General features: G+C 42.0%; 1 protein-coding gene and 1 long non-coding RNA gene across 2 annotated transcripts in view; one reads left to right on the top strand and one right to left on the bottom strand.

Annotated features, from left to right (window-relative positions):
• Window positions 1-27,809, bottom strand: part of TP53INP1 (tumor protein p53 inducible nuclear protein 1) — a 117,878-nt gene that overhangs the window by 71,670 nt on the left and 18,399 nt on the right. The gene's annotated exons all lie outside the window — the stretch shown is intronic.
• The window catches only part of LOC126960861 (uncharacterized), a 42,147-nt gene that overhangs the window by 12,172 nt on the left and 2,166 nt on the right, over window positions 1-27,809 (top strand). The window lies entirely within an intron of this gene.

Here is a 27,809-nt window from a genome sequence, read left to right as displayed (position 1 = left end):
GTGCTACAGACATGGTGTGGGGCCCTAGCAACATCAAGGTGAGGACCACAGAGCCCCTGCTCTCAGAAGCCCACATGAGCAGCATCTTGAAGCAGCATCTTGAAGGGTAAACCAGGGACTTGCAGGTAGAAAAGGAAGGCAAGTTTATTCCTGGTAAAGGAAGCAATAAATGCCAAGTCTTATAGATTATAAAACAGCAGGGTGTTTTGGGGAATTGAAGGTTTGGTTGGGTTTGTTATGGTTGGCGAGCAGGGTGTGTGTGTGTGTGTGTGTGTGTGTGTGTGTGTGTGTGTGTGTGAGAAATTAGATCAGTGGTTTTCAGACTTCTTGACCACAATCCAGTTAAGAAATATATTTTACACCGCCACACAATGTATATGTGTGTTTGTGTGTGTGTAAAACAGACACAAAATGTCATAAAACAATACCCTTATTAAACGTACTCCAGTATTTTTCTACTAAATTTCATTCTACTTTTTTTTTTGGAGACAGAGTCTCACTCTGTCACTAGGCTGGAGTGCAGTGGCACGATCTTGGCTCACTGCAACCTCCACCTCCCTGGTTCAAGCGATTCTCCTGCCTCAGCTTCCCAAGTAGCTGGGACTACAGGTGCGTGCCACCACACCCAGCTAATTTTTGTGTTTTTAGTAGAGATGGGGTTTCATCATGTTGGCCAGGATGGTCTCGGTCTCTTGACCTCGTGATCTGCCCACCTTGGCCTCCTAAAGTGTTGGGATTACAGGCATGAGCCACCGCGCCTGGCTTCTTTTTTTTTTTTTTTTTTTTTGAGATGGAATCTTGCTCTGTTACCCAGGCTGGAGTGCAGTGGTGCCATCTTGGCTCACTGCAACGTCCACCTCCTGGGTTCAAGCAATTCTCCCGTCTCAGCCTCCGAAGTAGCTGGGTTTACAGGTGCATGCCATCATACCCAGCTAATTTTTATATTTTCAGTAGAGACAGGGTTTTGCCATATTGGCCAGGCTGGTCTCGAACTCCTGACCTTAGGTGATCCACCTGCCTCGGTCTCCCAAAGTGCTGGGATTACAGGCGTGAGCCACCACACTGGGCCCATTCTACTTATTTTTTAAAATGCTAGTCATAACTTTCTACCTTGATTTTGCAAACTACTAATAGGCGCTATCTGTGAGTTGAAAAATTTTGGACTACATTGTGTCTACAGACACTAATATTCTATAACCTAGTCAGCCTCTTGCTGATTTATATGACCATGACCACTTTTTGAATTAGAAGATACTGACAGGAATCAAGAAGCTTATTTGGGGGCCAGATGTGGTGGCTCATACCTGTAATCCCAGCACTTTGACAGGCCGATGGGGGAGGATCACTTGAGGCCAGGCATTGGAGATCAACCTGGACAACATAGTGAGACCTGGCTCTCTCTCTCTCTCTCTATATATATATTTGTTGTTGTTGTTGTTTTTTTAAAGAAGCTTAGCTGGGCACGGTAATACCAGAACTTTGAGAGGCTGAGGTAGATGGATCACTTAAGCTCAGGAATTCAAGACCAGCCTGGGCAACATGCCGAAACCCTGTCTCTACAAAAAATACAATAATTAGCTGGGTGTGGTGGTGCATACCTATAGTCGCAGCTACTCTGGAGGCTAAGGCAGGAGAATCACTTGAGTCTGGGAGGCAGAGGTTGCAATGACCCGAGACTGTACCATTGCACTCCAGCCTGGGTGACGGGAATGAAACCCTGTATCACGAGGTCAGGAGATCAAGACCATCCTGGCCAACATGGTGAAACCCCGTCTCTACTAAAAATATAAAAAATTAGCCAGGCGTGGTGGCGGGCGCCTGTAGTCCCAGCTACTCAGGAGGCTGAGGCAGGAGAATGGCGTGAATCTGGGAGGCGGAGCTTGCAGTGAGCCAAGATCGCGTCACTGCACCTCCAGCCTGGGCGACAGAGCAAGATCCCATCTCAATAAAAAAAAAATAATAAAAATTAAAAATAAAAAATGAAAGCCTATTTGAACATTCATTCAGAAATACTTATTCAGCAGCTACAATGTCTTAGACACTATGATACATGCTAGAGATACAGCGGGAAGGGAAAACGAAACTTGGCCCCTACCCTCATAGAACCAAAAATTAGTGTCCTGAATGAATTATTTGCAATAATTAAAAATGCATATTCTAATCTTTTTATTAGAATCAGATGAGATATGCAAAAATGCATATTTTAATCTAAAAGTAAAATATGCTTACTGTAAAAAAATTTCAAACTATGTAAAAAACTGTAACATAGTAAGCAAAAAAAAAAAAAAACCAACAATTCAGGCTGGGTGTGGTGGCTCATACCTGTAATCTCAGCACTTTGAGAGGCTGAGGCAGTCAGATCGCTTGAGGTGAGGAGCTGGAGACCAGCCTGGCCAACATGGTGAAACCCTGTCACTACTAAAATTACAAAAATTGTTCAGGGGTGGAGGCACACATCTGTACTCCCAGCTACTTAGGGAGGCTGAGGCACAAGAATGGCTTGAACCCATGAGGCAGAGGTTGCAACAAGCCAAGATTGCGCCACTGCACTCCAGCTTGGGCAACAGAGTGAGGCCCTGTCTCCAAATTGCTTCCCCTTCCCCTTTACTTTTTTTTTTTTTTTTTTGAGACGGAGTCTCGCTCTGTCTCCCAGGGTGGAGTACAGTGACACAATCATGGCTCACCGTAGTCTTGATTTCCCAGGCCCAAGTGATCTTCCCATCTCAGCCTCCAGAGTAACTGGGACTCCAGGAGCACCACCATGTGTGGCTAATTTTTAAAAACTTTTTAGTAGGGTCGAGGTCTCGCTATGTTGCCCAGGTTGGTCTTGAACTCCTGAACTCAAGTGATCCTCCCCACTTGGCCTCCCACAGTGCTGGGATTACAGGAGTGAGCCACTGTGCCTGGCCCTCCTTATCTTTTTGTGGATAAAGTTCTGTATTTATTTTATTAGAACAGAAGGACTGAATTTCTGTTTGAATTTCTACCCCCTGGGAAATCTTTTGGAGGAGTGTGACTCTGCTTCCCAGAGCTTCATCATCCCCACCTCGAGATAGTTAGTTGAATCCAGAAGAGTTGAGCACCAGGCCCTGAACCTTTGGTGCCTCACCTTGACAATGCTATATTTCAATGACATTCTGCTTAGAGGCCAACAAATTGGCCTGTCCATATGTTAATTGCAACAGGAAAGCTTCCAGGTGACTGAGGATATTGAACAATGTCATTACTGCTAAGATGGTATCATCACTTTTGGTATTTTTTGCCCAGGTATTTTTTGCCTGAATCCCCCCAAGATTATCCAAAAACTAGACTAAGATTTCTGGACTCTTGCATAAACTTCTGCTTCAATGTGGCTGTCCAGGGCTGGACTCTTAAACCTCTGAAGCAGGCTAAAGAGGAAATAGTGTGGGGAAGTTGGATACAATCATGCATTGGAGGAAAACATTTGGTTTGAGTCATTCACAGATATTCCCAGAGCATCTATAGATTGCAGATTTCTATGTGAGGAGCCTTGGGGTCCTCCAAGTTGAACAAAGTTCTCCACCATATTTAACAGAGAGCTAGAACAGCTAGAACATTGTAAGCTTCATGGAACATTCTTTGGAGAAGCAGAGCATTTTACAGCCATTGTGTTCACCCAGGATTAGACACACAGAGGATCAAATTAACCTGCACTTATTTAGTTGGAAAGAAGTTTGAAGACAATGAAAAAAAAAGATTTAGTGACTTTTATGGTAGTTGTTAAATTATGTTCAGTGGAATGCTGCCTCTGACTTTATTTATGAATGGTTTTATATTTCCAGAATATTTGGTTCCTGATCTACTTATAAAATGTTTCTGATCTTGTTCCCCATTCTTTGGACACTTCCTGATAAAAATATCTTTTGCTGTCAATCTAGAGCTTTGTTTCTCCATAAAGAATATATATGTTACTTTCTTTCTTCTCTATTATTCATTTTCTATTCAGGCCAAGGCAAGTCACAACATTATTTGTTGAACACATGCTATGAGCCCTCAAGAGCAGAAATGAGTCTCACCTGTCTGTTTTTTTCCTCTGTACAAAAACTAACACATACAAGTTCAATTTAGAACAGTTAACTTTTAGTGAACACCTACTATGCCGACTTAAGCCTTGCATCCAACTTATGTATCATTTGATAGGGAGAGAGGCCCAAGAACACAAACAATTAAAATAAGAAGCAGAATCTATAAAGTGCTACCAGGAATCACAGACATTTGAGTGATCTTGTTTGAGGGTTCAGTAAAACTTTCTTTAGTAAATGAAATTTGAATTGGATCTAGATGACTGTTAAGATTTCAACCGTTACTTAACATTATTGAGTACCTGTTATGCTAGGTGCTGGGATGCAAAGTCTCTGCAACCATAGAGTACTTAGAGACTAGTAGGGAATACAACACATGTATTTGTCGAGACCCTGCTGGCTTAAGCATAAAAGGCACCTGGTTGGCACATACAATTGACAAGTCCAGGAGGGGAGGTGGTGTCAGGCATAAGTGGATCCGGGAACTCAAATAATGTGATTGTTGCTTAGGTCTCCTATTTTTTCTCCCTTTACAATTGGACTTCCTCTATGTAGTAGTGGTTTGAAGGCATTGTGTGGAAATTGGCCACAGACAACTTCTGGCTTACATCATCTCAGCTGTTAGAACCAAAGAAAGAGAGATCTTTTCACCTTTCATGTATAGGACCCTGAGAAGAGATGCTTGTAGGCCTGGCTTGGGTCATGTGCCTACAGTTATAGCCAGAGGGCCCTGGAGTCGTATTCAGAAGCCATAGCAGATCCACAGTGAATGAAGGAGGGGCAATTCTCTAACTACAGGGTGCACCTGATACCAAAGGAAGGCGGGGCCGTGGAGGAAGAGATGTTGGGCAGATGAGCCAGAAGAGTCCCTCTGAAGGAAAACAAAAAATTACAATAAAATATGACAAAGGCTCTAATAGAGATATGTATTAAGTGCCATCAGAACACCGATAAAGGAGTGACTTATGTCATGGAGAGGGTGTTCCTGGGATAGCAAAATATATAAGTAAGGACACAGAGACAGGAAAGCAATGGAGCTATTTGTGGTCCAATCTGGCTCAGCACTGAGTAGGTATACTGAGAGGAGCAAAAGGAGACAGAGGAGAATTTAGAGACAAGTCTAAAATGCTATTTCAGGGCCCTACTGGGTAGGACTTGTCATAACAGAAACTCAGCCACATTTTTTCTTCTTTCTCTTACCCTTCACCGCTTTATGTCTGGCTTCACTACCATCTTTCCATTGGCGAGTTCTGGCTAAGGAGTTCTTGTTCACCTTTCTTAACATCCTTAGCTCCTTTCTCCTGCAAAATTATTTTCCCTGGGCTTCCTCAATGCCACACTCTCTTGCTTCCTTCCAAACTCTCTAGCTACTGAGTTTTTTATTGTGGTAAAATACATAGAACATAAAATTTGTGATTTTAACCATTTTTAAGTGTGCAATTCACTGGCATTAATTACATTCATGCTGTCTAAATTGGGATAATTAGTGCTTTATTGGGTTTCTTCCAGTGGTCTCCTCCAAGCTGTAACCTCCCGAAAGGAAAGAAGGAGCTCTATTCTGCTTGCCACTGTAGCCACTGTGCCTGTCACAGGCTACACGTTCCGTGTGTATTTGTTGAGGAACGAGTTGAGAGAGTGTTGGTTGTTTTCCATCTACGTTGCCTGATCCATTCCCTGACTTCTCTGCCTGAAGAGGCTGACCTCTGCAGACCTGGCTTCCTGGCTGGGGGACTTCTGATTGAGTTTGAGCAGAGGAGGATGCCAGCTGATCAGACGGCAAGAGGAGAGAGAAGCTGAGTTTCTGAGCTGCCTCCCTTCATGACTGTAACTCCTAAGGGCACCAGCTTTTGCACGTCTCCAGCTCACTATGGGCTCCAGGAGCACTTTGGCCCGTGGCATGGCCATGGTTTCCCACTGCTAGTATTTTCTGGGTGTCTCACTATTACTTTTTTTTTTTTTTTTTGAGACAGGGTCTTGCTCTGTCACCCAAGCTGGACTGCAGTGGCCCAATCACAGCTCACTGTAGCCTCAACCTCCTGGGCTGAAGCCTCCCACCTCAGCCTACCAAATAACTGGGACTACAAGTGCATGACACCATGCCCAGCTAATTTTTTATATTTTGTAGAAATGGAGTCTTGCTGTGTTGCCCAGGCTGGTCTTTCGCTCCTGGGCTGAAGCAATCCTCCTGCCTTGGCCTCCCAAAGTTCAGGGATTACAGGTGTGAGCCACCACACCCGGCCCACTTTTTTGAATTCTTAACTCTACCCACAAGTCTGTAATTAGTTCTTCTGTGATCCTAATAACAGAGACAAACGAAGGTAGTGAGGGCTTGCACCAGGGAAAAACAGTCAGAAAAGAGAAGTGAGGATAGATGTATAATAAGTGAACCTTACAAGATTTAGCAACTGATTCCCCACATGATCTGTCTGTTCTGTGAGGGCAGGAATTGTATTTCATTCATTCTTTATCCTCAATAGCTAGTTCTTAGTAGGTACTCAATAAATATTGCTGAAATGGTTTATTGGAAGGGTCAAAGATAATTCTGAGGTTCAAGTGTGTAGGCTCAAGTAAGAGGGGAGTCAGGTTAACGTGCAAGTAGTGATTAAAGTTGGTAACAATGACACAGAATGACAGTATAGAAATAGCAGGATTGGCCGGGCGCGGTGGCTCAAGCCTGTAATCCCAGCACTTTGGGAGGCCGAGACGGGCGGATCACAAGGTCAGGAGATCGAGACCATCCTGGCTAACATGGTGAAACCCCGTCTCTACTAAAAATACAAAAAACTAGCCGGGCGAGGTGGCGGGCGCCTGTAGTCCCAGCTACTCGGGAGGCTGAGGCAGGACAATGGCGTAAACCCAGGAGGCGGAGCTTGCAGTGAGCTGAGATCCAGCCACTGCACTCCAGCCTGGGCGACAGAGCAAGAGTCCATCTCAAAAAAAAAAAAAAAAAAGAAATAGCAGGATTTTGGCCGGGCTTGGTGGCTCACGCCTGTAATCCCAGCACTTTGGGAGGCCGAGGCGGGCGGATCACGAGGTAAGGAGATCAAGACCATCCTGGCTAACACAGTGAAACCCGTCTCTACTAAAAATACAAAAAAAATTAGCGGGGTATGGTGGCGGGCACCTGTAGTCCCAGCTACTCGGGAGGCTGAGGCAGGAGAATGGCATGAACCTGGGAGGCGGAGCTTGCAGTGAGCCAAGATAGTGCCACTGCACTCCAGCCTGGGCGACAGAGCAAGACTCCATCTCTAAAATAAATAAATGGATAAATAATAAATAAATAAGTAAATAAATAGCAGGATTTTTAGGGTCAGACTGATCTAAAATCCCAACTTTCCCATCCAATCTTGAGTAAATGACTTGACACTTTTCTTTGAGGTCAGTTTCCTTCTTCATAAATGGGAGAAAAAATCTCCAACTCATAGCGTTGCTGTCAGGAGTAACCGAGATGATATAAGCCGAACATACAGTCACTCTGAGAGAGACCCCCACCAAGCTAGGTATCTTGAGATGTGACACAGAGACCGAAAGGCATCAGGAACCGTTCATAAGGGTTTCTTTGAAGTACATTTCTTATTACCATGACACAAGCCATTGGTTACCTGTGTCTCTTACACCCCTTCCTGGAATACTACAGCAGATTTTTTTATCTTCCTTCAACCCTCCATTTTGTGGAATCCTAGAAATTTACAACTTGTGCCATCATTATTCAACAGATTGGATTTTACTTTAGAACTCTGAGCTCCTCAGGGGAGGACTGGTCTTTTAAAACATATATATACACACACATAATATATTAATATAATATATAACAAATATATTAAATAAATAATATATTTATTATTTATTATTTTTATTATTATGAGCCCGCATCCTTTTGTTGTGCCTTTGTTTTAAGCACTTCAATGAGATTGTTAGGAATACATGAACTCTGTAGCAGAGATGGAATTCAGACTTAAGCTCTCTTCCACCTTTGGTGCCCTTTGTATCTTTTCTCCCCTATCCTTCTCTAAATGCCTTTAATTAGACCAATTCCTTTTGGTCTCAAAGATAGAATGTCTCCATCCCAGCTGGACAGCTGGCTTCATATTTTAGTCTGTTAAGAGGGGCCAAAATGGTTTTGCTGAGTAACTACGCATGCTTCTCTAAGAGGCAATGCCATTCCAGGAACTGGGCAGAAGAGAGGAAGAACTTCCCTTTCAAGACATTTTTAATTCAAGTGATGACCTCTATTGACCTACACCCATAATTAATTTTCCCTTCTAACTTGTGAGAGTTGACTTTCCTATTGTTTCTGTTGTCGCTCCTTTCTCTTTAAGATATCTCTGTAAGGCTGGGCGCAGTGGCTCATGCCTGTAATCCCAGCACTTTGGGAGGCCAAGGTGGGCAGATCACTTGAGGTCAGGAGTTCAAGACCAGCCTGGCCAACATGGTGAAACCCCGTCTCTACTAAAAATGTAAAAATTAGGCCGGGCGCGGTGGCTCAAGCCTGTAATCCCAGCACTTTGGGAGGCCGAGGTGGGCGGATCACGAGGTCAGGAGATCGAGACCATCCTGGCTAACACGGTGAAACCCTGTCTCTACTAAAAAATACAAAAAACTAGCCGGGTGACGTGGCAGGCGCCTGTAGTCCCAGCTACTCGGGAAGTTGAGGCAGGAGAATGGTGTGAACCCGGGAGGCGGAGCTTGCAGTGAGCTGAGATCCGGCCACTGCACTCCAGCCTAGGCGGCAGAGCGAGACTCTGTCTCAAAAATAAATAAATAAATAAATAAATAAATAAATAAATAAAAATGTAAAAATTAGCCGGGCGTGATGGTGGGTGCCTGTAATCCCAGCTACTCGGGAGGCTGAGGCAGTAGAATTGCTTGAACCTGGGAGGCAGAGGTAGCAGTGAGCCAAGATCATGCCACTGCACTCCAGTCTAGGCAACAAGAGCAAGACTCCATCTCAAAAAAAAAAAAAAAAAAAAAAAGAAAGAAAAGAAAAGAAAAAAGAAAAAAAGACATCTCTGTAAGACTTATCTTTCAAAGAATCTCTGTGTATCAGGTTTTATTTTCAGACTCCAGGGCTTGGTGTCCAAGAACACTTGTTCATCATCATGTAGTTTACTCTGGTTGAACATTTACAACGTCACAGAGATGCTATTGTTGTAAATTTACCAAGGCAAGCTAGTAACTTCAGATAAAGAAAGCATGCTTCAGGCCAGGCACAGTGGTTCAAACCTGTAACCCTAGCACTTTGGGAGGCTGAGGCGGGTGGATCGCTTGAGCTAACGAGTTCGAGAACAGCCTGGCAACATGGCGAAACTCTGTCTCTACAAAAAATACAAAAACTAGCTGGGTGTGGTGGTGCACGCCTGCATTCCCAGCTACTCAGGAGGCTGAGGTGGGAGGATGGCTTGAGCCCAGGAGGCGGAGGAGGTTGCAATGAACCGAGATCATGCCACTGCACTCCATCCTGGGTAACAGAACCAGACTTGTCTCAAAAAAAAAAGCATGCTTTAAAGGTGCAATATTGTATATTTTAAGTATGCATTAACATGTTGGGAGAGTAAGACCGAAAGACTTCTTGGAGTCCATACAATCTAATATAAAGGCAACAAAAAAGCATACACTGAGTTTTCATTTCAAACATACAACTTATTCTTAACTTATCATTTCCTTCTTTCCAGGTTTCTTATACTGTAGTTCCTTTGGCTTATACAAAAACGCTCCTACTACCTCATGGAAATATTTGCACTCTAACCAGTTGATTTCAGAGCTTCTCAAAGGCTGAGAGAGACCCAAGCTGCCTTCTTTTTTATGAGGCTCCTTGTATATTAACATTTTTTTAAATGATAAAATAAGGTTTTAAAAATTGTGATGTTTCAAGTGTTTACATTTTAACAAACTAATGCCTGTAAAACAAACAAAAATTTACAGCACAACATAGTTGTGCCAATAAGAAGATAGTTAAAATATTTACTTTCAAAAATCCATGGGCCAGGCACCATGACTCATGCTTATAATCCCAATACTTTGGGAGACCAAGGCAGGAAGATCACTTGAGCTCAGGAGTCAAGACTAGCCTGGGAAACATAGTGAGACCCCATTTCTACAAAAAATACAAAAAATAGCTGGGCATAGTGGTACATGCCTGTAGTCCCAGCTACTTGGGAGGCTGAGGTAGGAGGATCACTTGAGCCTGGGAAGTTGAGGCTATAGTGAGCCATGACCACGCCACTGCACTCCAGCCTGGGCAACAGTGTGAGGCTCTGTTTTTTTTTTTTTTTTTTTTTTTTTTAAATCTGTGGTATACTAAAGATCCTGTAGTTTAGTCATGGATCTCAATTTTATGTATTTATTTATTTAAGTCAGGGTCTCCTCTGTTGCCCAGGCTGGAGTAGTTTGATCTAGGCTCACTGCAAACTCTGCCTCCTAGGCTCGAGCCATTCTCCCACCTCAGCCTCCCAAGTAGCTGGCACTACAGGCACACACCACCACGCACAGCTAATCTTTGAATTTTTGGTAGAGACGGGGTCTCACTATGTTGCCCAGGCTGACTTCGAGCTCCTGATCTCAAGCAATCCTCCTGCTTTGGCCTCTCAAAATGCTGGGATTACAGGCATAAGCCACTGCACCCAGCCTTGGATCTCAATTTTAAACTTGGAAGGAGAGTGTCTTCTTTCAATTCTACCAAAGTATCTTTGTGTAACTTCCCCTGGAGACAGTGTTAAAAGCCTAAATCCTAAAAGAACAGGCCAGATGGCTTTCAGCTCTGTGCTCACTCATCCTCCTCCTCTCCCTTACCACAAGCCAAGAATATTTAGTTGATTTGGGGAAAGCACATTATTATTTAATAATATGTAATGAATTAAAGATGATCATCATCAACTCTTACCCATTTCAACTGTATAAAGAAAAACTCTGAATAATCCCAGCTTGGGTAAGTGCAGCAAAGGGCAGAGTCTAAGATCAGTCTCTCCCCGAAATGGTAAAGCCTAGCTTTTCCTTAGCTAATTTTTATTCGTGTCGGTTTGATATGTCTTGTTTAGGTCACAAGCTCCTTACAAAGGAATTCTATCCAGAGCTAGTACTAAAAACAGTAATTAATATTATTAGTTAATACCCATTTAAACTGTTTTTTTGAGATGGGGTTTTTGCTCTTGTTGCCCAGGTTGGAGTGCAGTGGCACAATCTTGACTCACTGCAACCTCCGCCTCCTGGGTTCAAACGATTCTTCTGACTCAGCCTCTCGAGTAGCTAGGATTACAAGTACATCCCACTACGCCCAGGTAATTTCTTTGTATTTTTAGTAGAGACAGGGTTTCACAATGTTGGCCAGGCTGGTCTTGAACTCCTGACCTCAGGTGATCTGCCCGCCTCAGCCTCCCAAACTGCTGGGATTACAGGCATGAACCACTGTGCCTGGCTAAACTATTTGTTTTAATATTTAAACTGAAAAACAATTTTCACTGACATTTTATTTCATGTACATTTCATTACAATTTTGTAATACATTTACAAATTTGTATTTGTAGATATGGGCTGGGCATGGTGGCTCACGCCTATAGTCATAGCACTTTGGGAGGCTGAAGTGGGAGGATCAGTTGAGACCTGGAGTTTCAGACCAGCCTGAGCAATATAGGGAGATCCCATCTCTACAAAAAAAGAAAAAAAAATTAGCCTGGCTTGGTGGCACATGCCTGTAGTTCCAGCTACTTGGGAGGCTAAGGTGGGAGGATCGCTTGTGCTCAGGGTGTTGAGGCTGCAGTGAGCCGTGATCACACCACTGCATTCCAGCCTGGGCCACAGAGCAAGACCCTATCTCTAAAAAAATAAAAAACAAAAAATAAAAAAAATTTATAGATGTGGAAATATCCTGAACTCCACACTTGTGAACACAGACACTGCCACTGTCAGCCAGCACATAATACATATATCCATCCATACGTAAGCAAATATCACTCACTCACATAATTGCCTTTGATTTGAAAATACCGTTTCAACTTTAGTCACAGAAGAGATGCTCAGCCATCTGCATGTAATTTGTAGCTGAAACTACCCTTTTGTGTAGACAAATTGGCTGTTCCATGGTGTTGATAGAAACCAGATATACTTGTATTTAGATCCTCAGCCATCTGGGTCAGTGGGTTATGGGAGAGAGGGTGGATGTCACTGAAGAGATTCCCATAACAGCAACAGAGAAAGGTTTAGGGGCCATGGTCTTCCTAAGAGGCTGAGAAATCTCACATAACCTCATCTGCTCCAGGCCAGCCCGGACAGAAAGTAGATTAATGAAGGTTAAGCAGTCTGGATAGAAAGTTGAGCTTCTCCTTTTTGTAAAGGAGAAAAAGCCAAGCAGAGATGTAATTTCAGCAGAGATCTCAAAAGAGGGCAGAGAAAGGAGTATTTAGAGAATAAAGGGAATTTACAAATATATTCCTCTATCGATCACACAAAATACTCGTTTGAATGTCAGTTTCCTCCTTCATATGTTTAAAAGTTTATTAAAGAAGTAATGATTATTGTTTCTTTTAACAGTTACACATTTTTAAAGTATTTTTTCTTCTTAACAAAATACAGAATGCCCTCCCCCAAGTACACTGTATCAAATTAATGTGATTGCAAAATTCCCCAGCACAGTTTGGGAAGGTCAAGTGCCAAGTGGCCCTATGTGAGGGATGCTGCTTTTCTGAAAACAAACACAAAAAGCTTAGTTGTGCTTTTTCTTTTTTTTTTTTTTTGAGATGGAGTTTCACTCTGTCACCTGGGCTGGAGTGCAGTGGCTCCATCTCAGCTCACTGTAACCTCTGCCTCCCGAGTTCAAGCAATTCTCCTGCCTCAGCCTTACCAGTAGCTGGGAGTACAGGAGTGTGCTGCCATGCCTGGCTAATTTTTGTAGTTTTACTAGAGATGGGGTTTTGCCATGTTGGCCAGCCTGGTCTCGAACTCCTGACCTCAAGTGGAGGAGGCCTCAGACTCCCAAAGTACTGGGATTACAGGTGTGAGCCACTGCACCTGGCCCAGACCACGATTTTCAAGGGCTCTATGGACATGTGCTGTTAGGCTTTAATCAGAATAAATGTCAAGATCTTTTCTAATTTTAAAATTGGAATCTATTATTCATAAAAGTTAGAAAGTGCTGTAGCAATATTTATGGTTTTTTTTCCTTTTCTTTCTCTTTAAGAGCAAAAAAGAAAAGGATTATGTTCCTGAGAGAATTTGTGATTGTTCATTAAGACAAAGTCAGTCATCAACTAAGTTAAATAGTGACTATGCTGCAGAAAACAACTGGCAGCTATTCAGTTTTAATTTCCACACTTGAATATGATAAATAGTTCCTTTCAGACTCTTAAAAAAAAAATCCCACTAGTGTTAAACTTCAGCAGTTTCAAATGAGAGGTCTCTAGTGGTGCTGGTTGGGCTCTCTGGGAAGCAGATGCTGAGACAGGGTAGGGGTGGAAAAGATTTTGTGGGGAAGTAAAGTCTGCCAAGACGAAGGGGAAGGAAGCAGGCTTGGGCAGGAGGAGCCAGCGGACCCAATCAGACTTGACGAAGACTGTGGCAAAGCCAGGAGAGCCCTGAGCACAGATAGTACATTAAAAGAGTCTTCTGTGCGGCGGAAATGTCTATGCCCTTGTCTGCTGCCTGCCTCCATCACTGCTACGGGCCACCCGTCACCAGCCACGCTGCTTCCAGCTGGGCTCCATGTGTCGTGGGAGTATCAGAGAAGCGCTAGGGCCTTCAGTGACACGTGCTAGCCACACTTTTACTACATTTCTGGAGGAGTCGCTACCTTTCATTCTCAAAAATCTTCAAGTCTTATCCATTTCCCTGCCCCTCACCTTCTCCCTTTCCCAAAGAGACAAGTCTAGGTTCCTCTCACTTTGTTATGCAGAGCAATTTAGCACAATCGAAATAATCCTTCTTTCCCAGTGGACAGTCATCTTCAAAGAGTATTTTCCCTGGATATGAACATGTCAGTCCCTTAATCTGATAAAATGGTTGTGGGAAATTCTTTACGTGGCACTTTCCCCTTTTATTTCAGAGGGAAATAACTGGGCATGGTGAGAACAGAGAGTGACATTTGAGAGCTGAAGATGAGAATGTTACTGCCCTAGATGCAGGGGGTGCCCTCCTGGGGTACACTCTTTTGACCTCTCACCTTCTAAGCTCACTTTTGGGGCTTAAAGTTTTACACAGATCAGATTTGGGTTTAGGGTGGGAGTGGTATAGAAGCTAAAGAGTTACTTCATTCAATATTCATGACTTAACTCCTAAAATGGAATATTAGAGATTCAGACACCACCCCTTGCCTCTAGTTGACATTTGATAAGTGTTGATAGGGATGTTTAATTAATAGTTAATTCTGTACAAAGAAGAAATTTTACTCTATAAACTCAGAAGTATAAGAAGTATCTTATATTTCTGAGTATTTGTTTAAAACCAAATGGGCATGCCTATCTCTTTCCTGTACTGAAATTCTGGAGCCTTATGGATATGCATCATTATGAAGACTGTCTTTTCCATAGGATAGGTTCCTAAACATGGAATTTTCAGGTCAAAGGGTAAGTGTATTTTGAATTTGAATATATAGTTCCACATACTGACTCATCCTCAAAAGTGTGTTTCTGATTACCTACACATCACTGGCCTGAAAGTCATCAATCTTTTCAACTGCAGATAGGTAAAAATTCCATTTTGTTTTTATTTTAATTTGCATTTCCCTGGCTACTGGCAAGATTGAGCACTGTTTTATATGCTTATAGCATGTGTACTTCCTTTGATCCACTGGATCATTTGTCTTCTTACTGCTTTGTAAAACCCTTATGTAAGTAAGGGCTCTTAACTCTTTTCTGTGTGTATATGCTCATTTAATTTACCATTTGTCTTTTGACTATCTGTAGGCTAGCAGGGACACAGTCCCCTGCCCCTCAGCTCATATTCCAGTTAGAGGATCAGAGGAAAGACAGATAACCTGATAAAGTTACACACAGATAATACATCTCAATAAATGTCAGATGGGGCACTTCTAATATTTGAAGGCTAAATTTGTTTTCTCATTAAAAGTACCTTTAGGCTGGTTACAGTGGCTCATGCCTGTAATCCCAGCACTTTGGGAGGCAACAGCAAGTGCTGTAAAGACTCTGTCTCTACAAAAAATAAATAAATAAATAAATAAGCCACATGCCTGTGGTCCCAGCTACTTGGGAGGTGGGAAAATTGCTTGAGCACAAGAGGTAGAGGCTGCAATGAGTTATGATCGCACCACTGCATTCCTGCCTGGGCAACAGAGTAAGACACTGTCTCAAAAAAACAACAAAACACCCCCTTTTTAATGGGTAATAAAAATAATGTAACTCCATAGAAGGTTACTGGCATACTGTCATTATTAAGTGAGAGAAAAGATCAGTACTTTTAGTTTTGCCAGAGTTTGACCTCTTTTAACCTCATTCAACTTCTATCTCTTCTCGCATGTCCCTTATCAACCTACCACTCCCAAATTCCATTCTTCCTCAGAATGTTTCTTTCTACTCTTCTCTTTTCAAAAGATTGGTACTTGTAAGTTTGTGATAGAGATGTTGTTTCTTTTTCTTCTTCTCCTTTTTTTTTCTAGAGACAGGGTCTTGCTCTCCAACCCAAACTATAGTGTAGTGAGCTACCATCATAGCTCACTGCAGCCTCAAACTCCTGGGCTCAAATGATCCCCCAACTTCAGCCTCCTGAGTAGCTAGGAAGTACAGGTGCACACCACCACACCTGGCTAATGTTTTAAAATTATTTTTTGTGAGACAGGGGGCTGCTATGCTGTCCAGGCTAGTCTTAAACTCATAGCCTCAAGGGATCCTCCCACCATGGCCTCCCAAAGTTCTGGGATTGCAGGTGTGAGCTACTGCACCCAGATGGAGATTTTGCATTGATCACCACTGTGCCTTTAAACTCTAAATAGATACATAAATGACATCTGAGAAGTCTTACTTTCTTCAAATAGTTGATTATGCAAAAAGAAGTTTCAAATTTTAGTATCTTAAAATCGGAGAGCCTATTTCCCTGTTTAGTATTCACTCACTTAACAGATATTGATTGCATACCTCCATATACTAGGCACTGTTTTAAGTGCTGTGGGTGTAACATGACATCCATGTGTTCCTGGAACTTACATCCTAGTCTGGGGGAAGAGTGACATTAAGCTAGTAAAAACATAAGTATATAATATATCAGATGGTGATATATACTGCAAAGAAAAAAATAGGGCAGCATAAGTGGGGGGCTATAAGATGAATTGTGTTCCCCCCACCAAATGCCAACCTCCAGTACTGGGAATGTGATATTATTTGGAAAGAGGTTCTTTGAAGATGATCAGGTCAAAACGAGAGCACTAGGATGGACCCTAATCTCAGATGACTAGTGTCCTTATACAATAGGGAAATCTGGACACAGACATGCACACAGGGAGAATGCCATGTAAAGAAAAAAGCAGAGATCAGGGCAATGCTTCTGCAAGCCAAGGAACACTGAAGACCGTCACCAAACCACCAGAAGCTAGCAGAGAGGCACAGCACAGATTCTTCCTCGTAGCCTGCTGAACAAAACAACTCAGCTGACAACCTGATCTCAGACTTCTCGCCACCAGAACTGTGAGACAACAAATTTCTGTTGTTCAAGACACTCAGTTTGTGGTGCTTTATTATTGTAGCCCTATGGGACTAATACAGAGAGGGAAAGGAAGATTTTAGATGGGGGGTGAGGAAAGTTGACATGTGAACACATACCTGAATTGGGTCAAACAGTTCACTGTGAGTCGCATACATTAGGTAGAGGGAACAGCACATGCGAAGGAAGGCCCTCTGGTGGGAGCATGCTTGGCGTGTGTAAGGAACACCAAGTCAGGATACCTGATGTATAATGAACAAAGTGGGGGGAAAAGGGAGGGGACAGGCTAGACCATGTTGGGACCTGTGGCCATGTGTGGACATCTGGCCTTTTCTCTGGTAAGATGAGAAGGTACTGGAGGGTTGTGAGCAGAGAAGTGACACCCCCATTGTCACAAGTAGAGAATTCAGTTTTCGGTTAAGCAGAAAATAAGTTCCAAGTTCCTGGTTTATGGTTTTGCTTGTGCATCTGAGTTAGCCAGGACTCTTGGGTTGCAAGTGACAAAGATCCAACTCAAACTCTCCCAAGCAAGGGAAAGAATTTACTAGCTCACATAACCAACAACAAGCCTATGAATACTTTAGGCACAGCTAGAATTTGGGGATCAACCCATATTGTCAAGAATCTGTCTCCTTTTATTCTTCTTCAGCTCTGCTTTTTCTCTGTTGACTTCATTTGCAGGCAGGCTCTTACAGTATTGCAGCAAAAGAACCCCCACCAGCTCTAGAGTTTCATGCTTCTCAGTGTAGGAAGTATCAGGCAATGTTCTGTCTTCTTCACCATCTATATAATCCCCCTCAAAGTGCTGGTTGACTTCCTCAGGTCATGTGCCGACACCTGCAGTAATCAATGATAATTTCTAGAGATAATACTCCAATTGGCTGGCCTGGATCATGTCTACTACTGTGGAAAGAGAGCAGACCCACAGGCTGGACTGTCTGGGTGGATGAGCATTTACCAAAAGAAAAGAGTTCTGTCAAGGTGGTGTTGCACAGCTCCAGACTCTAATCCATTTTATAGTCCATCTGTTTGGGACCTCCTGGAGTTGTGCAGTGTACAACCTGAGAGGCCATACACAGGGGTTCTTGGTTTTATAACCTAAATAAGGAGGAAAGGAAGCTGGGCAGCCCAAACAGCAGGCATCCCCTACTGTATCTAATTACAAAGTTAATCATTTGTAACTTTAAGAAAGGACTTTTTAAAGAAAAGACTATTTATGACAAGGTATTGGCTGGACTTCTGGCTTCCTGGAACAAAATATGACATAAAATTCAAATCTACAGTAGATATGTAAATACATTTGTTTTAATTTACCCAGGGAACAATACCTAATAGTTCTAACTGAGGCACACTTTTAAACTTAGGACAAGCAGATAATTCACCTTTGACAGCAATAGTATAAATGGAGTTATAATTCATAAATGCAATGGTTCTTCCTTCTAAGAACTTTGAGCATTCGCTTATTTGATAACCATTAATATTGATAGGTACTGTGTTGGAAATTGCAAATATAGTAGAAGAACCAAACAAACTTGGTTCCCTTCCTCAAGAGTGAGATGGACGTTTGGCAATGAACATACAATACATACTTTTATTTATTTATTTATTTATTTATTTATTTTATTTTTTTGTTGAGACGGAGTCTCGCTCTGTCGCCCAGGCTGGAGTGCAGTGGCCGGATCTCAGCTCACTGCAAGCTCCGCCTCCCGGGTTTACGCCATTCTCCTGCCTCAGCCTCCCAAGTAGCTGGGACTACAGGCGCCCGCCACCGCGCCCGGCTAGTTTTTTGTATTTTTTAGTAGAGACGGGGTTTCACCGTGTTAGCCAGGATGGTCTCGATCTCCTGACCTTGTGATCCGCCCATCTCAGCCTCCCAAAGTGCTGGGATTACAGGCTTGAGCCACCGCGCCCGGCCTACAATACATACTTTTATATAGTGATAAGTATCAAGAAGGAAAAGAACTGGGTTCTATCAGAAAAATTAGTAGGAAGTGCGGAGCTGATTTAGACTGGGATCAGGGACTTACCTGAACTTGTGACATTTAAGAAGAGTGGTGAGGGATAAATAGAAATTAGCCAGATCAAGAGTGAGAAAGAGAGGAAGAATATCCCAGGCAGAGGAACTGACACAGGCAAAGGCTTTAAAGAGCTTAAGATATCACCAGACATTCCTGGCCAGGCCCACTGTTATCCCAGATGCTTACCATTTCCATTGTTTATTGACGTCCATAATATTTCAAGTGAACTAAATCATATACATCCTCTTTTCATCATTACCTGGTAGACTGAATGTTTAGATTCTCCCCTGTGATTGTGCCTTACATATATTAGTGTATTAATATATGAAGATCACAAAGTGATAAAAGTGTTCAAAAGGTAGAATTTATTAAAGGATGATTATATACTTATTTCATGTTGACAATATGTCTTCAATTGCTTTGCAATCTTTTAACATTTCTGTTTTTATAACTTCATGGTAAGAAAAAGAGGATGAAATGAGTTAGAGCTGGAGACACCATGTGTAGACAGGAATTTCACATTTAAAGTTAATTCTCTAAGTTCTCTTCTGGCATCTGCTAAGTGAAGGATGGAGACCTGGGTCCTAACTACTGGTGAGCAGTAAAAACTTGAACATTTGGCCAGGCGCGATGGCTCATGCCTGTAATCCTAGCACTTTGGGAGGCTGAGGCGAGCATATCACAAGGTCAAGAGATCGAGAGCATCCTGGCCAACATGGTGAAACTCTGTCTCTACTAAAAATACAAAAATCAGCTGGGCATGGTGGTGCATGCCTGTAGTCCCAGCTACTTGGGAGGCTGAGACAGGAGAATCACTTGAACCCGGGAGGTGGAGGTTGCAGTGAGCTGAGATTGTGCCATTGCACACCAGCCTGGCGACAGAGCCAGACTCCATCTCAAAAACACGAAAAACAAAAAACAAAACTTGAACGTCATGGTCCAAGTCCTTCATCAATCAGAGTCCCGACAGGAGACAGAAGAAAATAATTTGGGGTGCTTTATATACAAAGGGACTATTTTCACAGGTCTATGTATGCAGGCATCTGGTGCTTCCTCCTCCTCCTCCTCTTCCTCTTCTTTTTTTTTTTTTTTTTTTTTTGAGACAAGGTCTTGCTCTGTTGCCCAGGCTGGAGTGCAGCAGCACAATCATGGCTCACTGTGGCCTCAAGCTTCTGGGCTCAAGTAATTCTCTTGCCTCAGCCTCCCGAGTAGGTAGGACCACAGGTGTACACCACCATGCCCAGCTAATTTTTGTGTTTGTGTGTGTGGCCACGGGTTTCACCATGTTTCCAGGCTGGCCTCAAACTCCTCAGCTCAGTTGATCTGCCTGCCGTGGCCTCCCAAAGTGCTGGGACTACAGGTGTGTGCCACCACGCCCCACCCATCTGGTGCTTCTTAATGAGCTGTAGGCACAATGGGATGAGGAGACTGAAGTGAGGGGTCATACAGAGGCATGTGGAGTCATGTAGAGTCATGGAGACAACCTTATAGGAAGGGAACAAGGGGATTAAGCAACCTGACTTTCCTTTCCTTCATCTCTCCCTCCCTGTCTTTGATTCTATATGAACGCAATTAGAAGCCAGAAGTCACGAGCATCCATCCATGTGGTCCATACAGTTCAGCCCTCCAGGTAGAAAATAGGATAAAGAGGAAGAGTAAATCTGACTTAAAGAGGCAAACGTATTTTGCCATAAATGTCCACAGACCTTCTACCAACCCTTAGGTGTTTAACTAGCCAGTAGCTGGTTGTCTAGTTCTATCCAGTTTTTCCTGATAATATTTCATAGTTCATAGAGGCTGGGTGTGTATTAGAAAATAACAAAAGGGTTTATCTGCTGATTCCTAGGATACCCTACAAATTGGATAGGTAGTGTCAACTCCTGCTTTTCTAGTTTCAGAGTTATTTACTGTGGGGTTTTTTGTTGTTGTTCTGACATCTAGCTAGTCAACTCCAAAAAATGTACAATCCAACAGACTTCTGCAATCATGTGCCTTGGAACAAGTCCCTAATTAAATGATGACATCCTTTGAAGAAAGACATTTTGTCATACTGCTATCACCTCCACTGCTTATCTTGGTTTTTCAGTATTACAGAAGTTTCCAAACATGAAAAATGTGGAAAATAAGATAATGTATATTCATATGTCTGCCATCCTGATTTAGACAATTTTAATAATTTGACATGTTTGCTTCAGAATTTTTTTTTTCTGAGACAGAGGGTCACTCTGTCACCCAGGCTGGGTGCAGTGATCATGGCTCATTGCTGTCTTAACCTCCAGGGCTTGAAAGATCCTCCCAACTCAGCCTTTGAGTATCTGGGACCCCAGGTATGCATCACCATGCTTTGCTTTTTTTTTTTTTGTAGAGATGGGGTCTCCCTATGTTGCCCAGGCTGGTCTTGAACTCCTGGGTTCAAGCAATCCTCCCGCCTTGGCCTCCCCCAGTGCTGTGATTACAGGTGTGAGCTACCACACCTGGCCTGCTTTAGAATTTTTTTTTTTTTTAGAATTTTTAAATAAATAAAATATCACCAATACAGTGAGGGTTTCTTTTTACCTCCCAGTACCTCCTATTCATTCATTCATTCATTCATCCATTAACTTTCATGTCAGAAAAATGTTTGAGCAACTACTCACTAGACTATAAAGTCAGGGGATAAATACAAATAAGCTTAAGTCTTGTTCCCTTTCCTCAAGGTGCTCCCAATCTGTTTTGTGGGGACAGACAGGAAAACATCTGAGAAGACAGGTGGGGGTGGGAAGAAAGGGTTTGCAACCCAGACATTGGGATAAAAACACAAGCATAAAGATGCCCATTAAACACAAATTGTATTGAACTGATTGAACTGATCTTGGTACATTAGTGGACAGCAACCCAATGCAGGTGCCAAAAGAGAAATGAGAAAGAGAAGGAACAGGACAAGATGAAGAAAGAAGAAATTACATCATATGCCTTTAGGCTCCTAACCACTTCCCCCTACAATACACACAATGGGTGATGGGGTGATGTTCACAGATATGCTATATTCCCTGGGTACTTGACTTAGGGGCTATGGCATAGACAAGATATTTGTGGTTTCTGGTACATAGCTGTAACTCCACCCTTTTCTCTCCCATGTTGAAAATGACATTATCCCCAGGATAACCTGAAGTAATCTCATATATATATATATATATATGGTTTTTTTTGTTTTGTTTTGTTTTGTTTTTTTTAGAGACAGAGTCTCGCTCTGAGGCCCTGGCTGGAGTGTGATGGCATGATCTGGATCATTGCAACCTCCACCTCCCAGGTTCAAGTAGTTCTCCTGCCTCAGCCTCCTAAGTAGCTGGGACTATAGGTGTGCACCACCATGCCCAGTTAATTTTTGTATTTTTAGTAGAGACGGGGTTCTGCCATGTTGGCCAGGCTGGTCTCAAACTCCTGGCCTCAAGTGATCTGCCTGCCTTGGCCTCCCAAAGTGCTGGGATTACAGGCATGAGCCACTGCACCCCTCCTCATCTCTAATATATACACAAAGCAAATGATAGTATTTTCAAACTTTAGTTATTTATTCTAATTAGAAACAACTTGTGCAGAAACAACCCACCATACCCATGTGACAACTATGACAAGTCTTGTCTGTGTCTTATGTAGGGGTCATCAATCTTCCTCTTCCTACCTGTGATTTTGTGTGCATTAAATCTCTGGAACATTTAGCAGGTATGCCCCAGAATGGCTGATGGTCCATTAGGTGTGAACAGAGAAAAAAAAACCTAAAGAAATGACAGCTATGGTATTGAAAAATTGGCAATATAAGATCATAGTGGAAACCAAAGAGTGAAACGAATAAAACTGCAATTGCATAACATAGTGACCACTTTGCCTCTTCTTGTTTCTGAGAGAATAGTGTGTAGGTATCCTTTTAGCAAGTGAAAAATCTGCCACCTAATAGGTATTTGACATTGGCTAATTTTGTTCGTTTCTAGTGCCCCTTCCATACTAAGTGTGTAACTAGTACTAAATGCTCAAAAACCATTGAATTGATAGATGACTTTCTTTCAAATCCAAAATTGTACAATTCTATATTTTTTAAAAAAATGGTAATTGAGGGCCGGGCAGCATGGAGGCTCATGCCTGTAATCCCAGTACTTTGGGAGGCCGAGGCGGGAGGATCGCCTGAGATCAGGAGTTTGAGACCAGCCTGGCCAACATGGTGAAACCCCATCTCTACTAAAAATACAAAAATTAGCTGGGTGTGGTGGTGGGTGCCTGTAATCCCAGCTACTTGGGAGGCTGAGGCAGGAGAATTGCTTGAACCTGGGAGGCAGAGGTTGCACTGAGCTGAGATCACGCCATTGCACTCCAGCCTGGGTGACAAGAGTGAAGCTCCATCTCCAAAAAACAAAGGTAATTGAGGATAAGGAAACTACCCAAAAAGCATGATGCATTCAAGTTTCTCTTTTTCATAGCTGACGATAGGTTCCTTAAAATCAGATAACTGTAAGGCTTGACTATTAAACGAATAGTGGAAACCCTTCACAAGGGGAAATATTCCTTTCAATTTTGTATTTTCTTCATATTCTGCCCTTCTTAAACTTGCTGAGTCTGATTTGCTCTTTCAGTCGCTAAGACTGCAAGCCTATATGGTGCCTTGTTGTAAATGAGAAGGTCCCCATCTGGGCTGAGGCAGCCCTGCAGGCACATGCCTCTCTGTGTGAAGAGAAAGGCTGCCCTTCCTCTGAGCAGAGACAATCCCACACCAGCCCACACCAGCCCCTCTTGCTCCCTCAGCCAGGCATGTTTGTGCAGTGCACACACTGCATAACCTGGTGTCTTATTTCCGGTGCCAAAACACTTGGTCTTCAGAACAATACACTAAACACCTCCCAATGCCAGGCACTTGGCCAGGCACTGGAGATAAAAAGAGGAGTAAGAAACATATACCTTTGGCAGTCTGGGAAGAGGGCCATATAAACAGATCACCACAATAAGCCCTGGCAAAGTGATCAAACACGAACACAAATTGTTATAGGATCAAAACTGAGGGAACAACTCTTTTTTTCTTGGATGGGGTTATGGTCAAGGAAAATTCAGAAAGGAAGAGGCATTTAAATAGGTGTTCATAGGATGAGTAGAAGTTCATGAAATGGGAAAAGGGCATTAGAACTTTTGTGGTGACAGTGACAAACTTCGAGCTCTCCTCCTATAACCCCAAATCTCAGGAACGCCTTGAGTTGCAGCTTAGTTACTTTGATTTAGGTCTTGAATCACACCATTTTTGTTGGGTTTGTCTTTCTACATGTCTTTCTGCCTTTGAAGTGATCCAGACAAGCTTAGCAGTGGGGTTTATAAAAACAGTGTAATAAACAGCGCTCATTTGCCAGGACTGTCCTCTGTGTAGCTCTCTTGGGAGTCTGTAGAGGCAGCCATAGGTGGCTGGTTAAAGGCTAGGGAGTTGGGATTATCACCAAATGGCCTCCTTGAAGATACAGCACACAAGCACATTCCAGAAAGAGGGAACAGCATAATCCCACAATATTTTGTTTGCCAAATGGAAATATCTTTAGTGACAAATATTTAACTTAGCACCAGGTGTGACCTTCAGTTATGTAATAGAATTGTGGATCAGCTAGGATGAAATTTCTTATTTCCCTAGAATGTTTTGTCCAGAAACACTATCCCAAGGCAACAGACTGTATTTCCAACTCTTGTGAGCCTTTTCCCTTCTTGGCACGTGCTACTGGTTGCTAGATGAATCAGGAGGCAGTATGTGCATAGAACAGCTCCTCACAAGTCACAGCCATTCTCAGAAAAACATTCAGTATGCGTCCTTTTGGCAGGAAGTCAGAGACATGTTCTCTGGACCATTAAGAGACAGCAGTCATATGCCAGCATTGAACTGATTGCACGGGGCAGGGGTGGGGAATGACTTATTCTTTCCCTAGTGTAGGCACTCTGATCTTGCTTTGATGTTTTGAAATAATGGTGTCCTCTGAACCTGTTTGTGGAGTTCAAGACAGACTAGAAGTTTCATTGGGCACTATTCTACGCAGTAACAACATCATCAACAACAACAAACTCACTATGTTTTTACTGATTAGCTCCAACTGTCCATTTCAGGCCACACACTGATTAGCCTGGTTCTCCTTTGATGAGGTGGTGCTGAGAGGCAGCACCAGCCTTCAGGAACCTGCCCCAGGGCCCTCATTGCAGCAATCCGATAAAGAAGAAATCACGCAGGAGTACCTCCCTGATTATTATGACCCTCCAGTCCTCCTTCTGAATCACACCACAGACTAGGTAATGAAAAACCCAGCCCACATTAGTACCCAGGAAGGAGTCATCAAAGAGAACACGAGACAAACTCAAGAACACTTTGTAAACTCAAAAGAACAGAGTAGGTCAAAGAATAAAGATCAAGAGCGGCAGCAAAGAGTTGAAGAAGTGTCACCCTGTATTTAGGGGTCCTGCTAAAGAGAGTCATGTATCAACAAAGAGCATGCAGGAAAGTATCATGCATCAAACTATCCTCATTCACCCTTAAAGCCTTCACATTCCTCAGCTCAGGAAAAGATTCCCCATTCACCAGTTGCTTATGTCAAAAATTTAGAAACCATCATTTATTTCTCCCTTTTATTTCCTTACTCCCCCATCAATCAACCAACCAATCAATCACTCAATCAATCAGCAAGCCAACCTCTAAGTTATATACTGATCCATCCACCTCTTTATATCTCCACTGCCATCATCCCAGTCCAAGCCTCAAGAATCTCTTGCCTGGACAACCTGAATAGCCTACCTGCTAGTTTCTCCATATTCACGTTGGCTCCCCAATACCCCTAATTCTGTATGGGAAAGGTCTTTGTAAACATAAACAAACAATAGATATTAACAAAGAAAAAGTTCTATAGATTTGACAACATAAAAAGCTGAACATTTTGGAAGTCAAGGCCGGGTGCAGTGGCTCACGCCTGTAATCCCAGCACTTTGGGAGGCCGAGGCGGGCAGATCGCGAGGTCAGGAGATCGAGACCATCCTGGCTAACACTGTGAAACCCCGTCTCTACTAAAATACAAAAAATTAGCTGGGCGTGGTGGCAGGCACCTGTAGTCCCAGCTACTCAGGAGGTTGAGGCAGGAGAATGGCGTGAACCTGGGAGGCGGAGGTTGCAGTGAGCTGAGATTGCGCGACTGCACTCCAGCCTGGGCAACAGAGCGAGACACCATCTCAAAAAAAAAAAAAGAAAAAAAAAAGTCCAAAACATCACCACATATATTTCTTACCAGTAGGAACAAGGGGCAAGGGAAGAGAGAACTTTTACTTTTTATTATACATGCTTCGTATTATTTAATTTATTCATCGACTATGTGCATCTTTTAAAATAAAAACACATACAATGAAACATTGTTAAAAACAATTAAAAATAAGCGCACTGATTATTTGACACAAATATGACAAGAGACTTAATAGCCTTAATATACAGAAGCTCATACAGATCAAAAGGAAAAGGCCATTAAAATAAAAATGGGTAAGAAAAAATTTATACTTTGAAATAAATGACTAAGTTTTTAACTTTAAAAAATGGGTAAAGATGTTAACAAAATGCTCAAAACTGAGTACAAACATGTAATAAATAAAAAATGTCTCATTAATAGTCAAATAAGTACAAATTAAAAGTGATATATCTAGTGACAAGTTTAAACTAGTGAAAGAAAAGAAAGAAGAAAAGTGAGATATCACTTTTTGCCTATTAGAGTAGCAAGGCTATTTTTAAAAATTTAATAAATCTAGTATTTTATCCACAGTTTGTGGGAGTATATAATTTATTTGGTAAGAAATTTGTCAATGCTAGATATCTCAAAGATTCACAGTTTTGATTAGTGATTCTGTTTCTAGGAATATATTATAAGGTAATAATCACAGATATGAGCAAAAATTTAACCATAATTGTAACAGTAAGAAATATATATTTGGTCTCTACCCCTGGTTCCTAACCCAAAGCTCCTAAAAGCCTTATAATTTCCTGACTGATAGGGGTGAGAGAAGCATCTTTTGTTATAAATGTGTTATATTTGTTCTTTGACCTTCATCTATATCCTTTATAATAAACCAGTAAATATATATATGTGTTTCCCTGATATCTGGGAGCCATCATAGCAAATTATCAAACCTGAGGAGGAAGGTCCTGAAAATTCCTGATTTGTAGCCAAGTCAAACAAAAGCATGGGTAATCTGAGGACTCACTAATTGCTACTGGTGTCCAAAGTAGGGGGCAGCCTTGTGAGGCTGAGCTCTGAACCTGTGGATTCTGTCCTAACTGTGTAGTCCTGAAAATGCTTGGTGTGGAAGATCTATACATTTAGTGTCAGAAGTGTTGCATAAGTATAGAAAAATTGTTTTTCCTTTTTAATAGTGGTTCATCTAAATTTATTTAACTGTGGAAAATACAAGGATTGAATAAGGGCATAGTTAATGTGTTACATATATCAATAAGATTAACTATCATGCTGTAATAAAAAATGTTGATGAAGGTTCAATATAATAAAAATACCAGTTTTCCTAGGTATAAATTTAACATAGCTGTAATAAAACTACCTTCAGAATTCTTTTAATCGAAAAGCTGATCCTAAAAGTCGAATGGGAAAATAAACAAGAATGGCCAGGAAGACCGGGGAAGAGAAAAAGAGTAATGAAGAAGGACTAGCCCTATTAGATATCTATGAAAACATATTGTAAAGACGCAATAGTTAAAAGAGCTTACTACTAGAACGTTAACAGACAAATGGAACACTATAGACACAAAATATATGCATGAGTTTATTCTGTGAAAAAGGAAGCATCTCAAATCAAAGGAGGAAAAGGTGGAATACTGAATAAATGATAGTAAGACAACTACTAGATATAAAGAAAAAAGTTGGATCCATATCTTCCTAATATTTACTCCTCCAAAAACAAAAAAATGAAAATGTAAAAAAGTGAAATCTACAAGTACTACAAGAGAAACCAGAAGGACTAGAAGAAAGCAAGGGATTCTTTTAACACATTTTAAAAGTGGAAGGCCTTTCCAAAGACTGTGCAAAATCCAGAAGCCATAAAAGTAAATATTGTAAATTTGACTACATAAAAATATATT

Source organism: Macaca thibetana, chromosome 8 (assembly GCF_024542745.1).
Source record: "Macaca thibetana thibetana isolate TM-01 chromosome 8, ASM2454274v1, whole genome shotgun sequence".
In the NCBI taxonomy this organism is placed as follows: Eukaryota; Metazoa; Chordata; class Mammalia; order Primates; family Cercopithecidae; genus Macaca; species Macaca thibetana.
The sequence above is the reverse complement of the archived record's forward strand: the minus strand, read 5'-3'. Positions and strand labels throughout refer to the sequence as shown.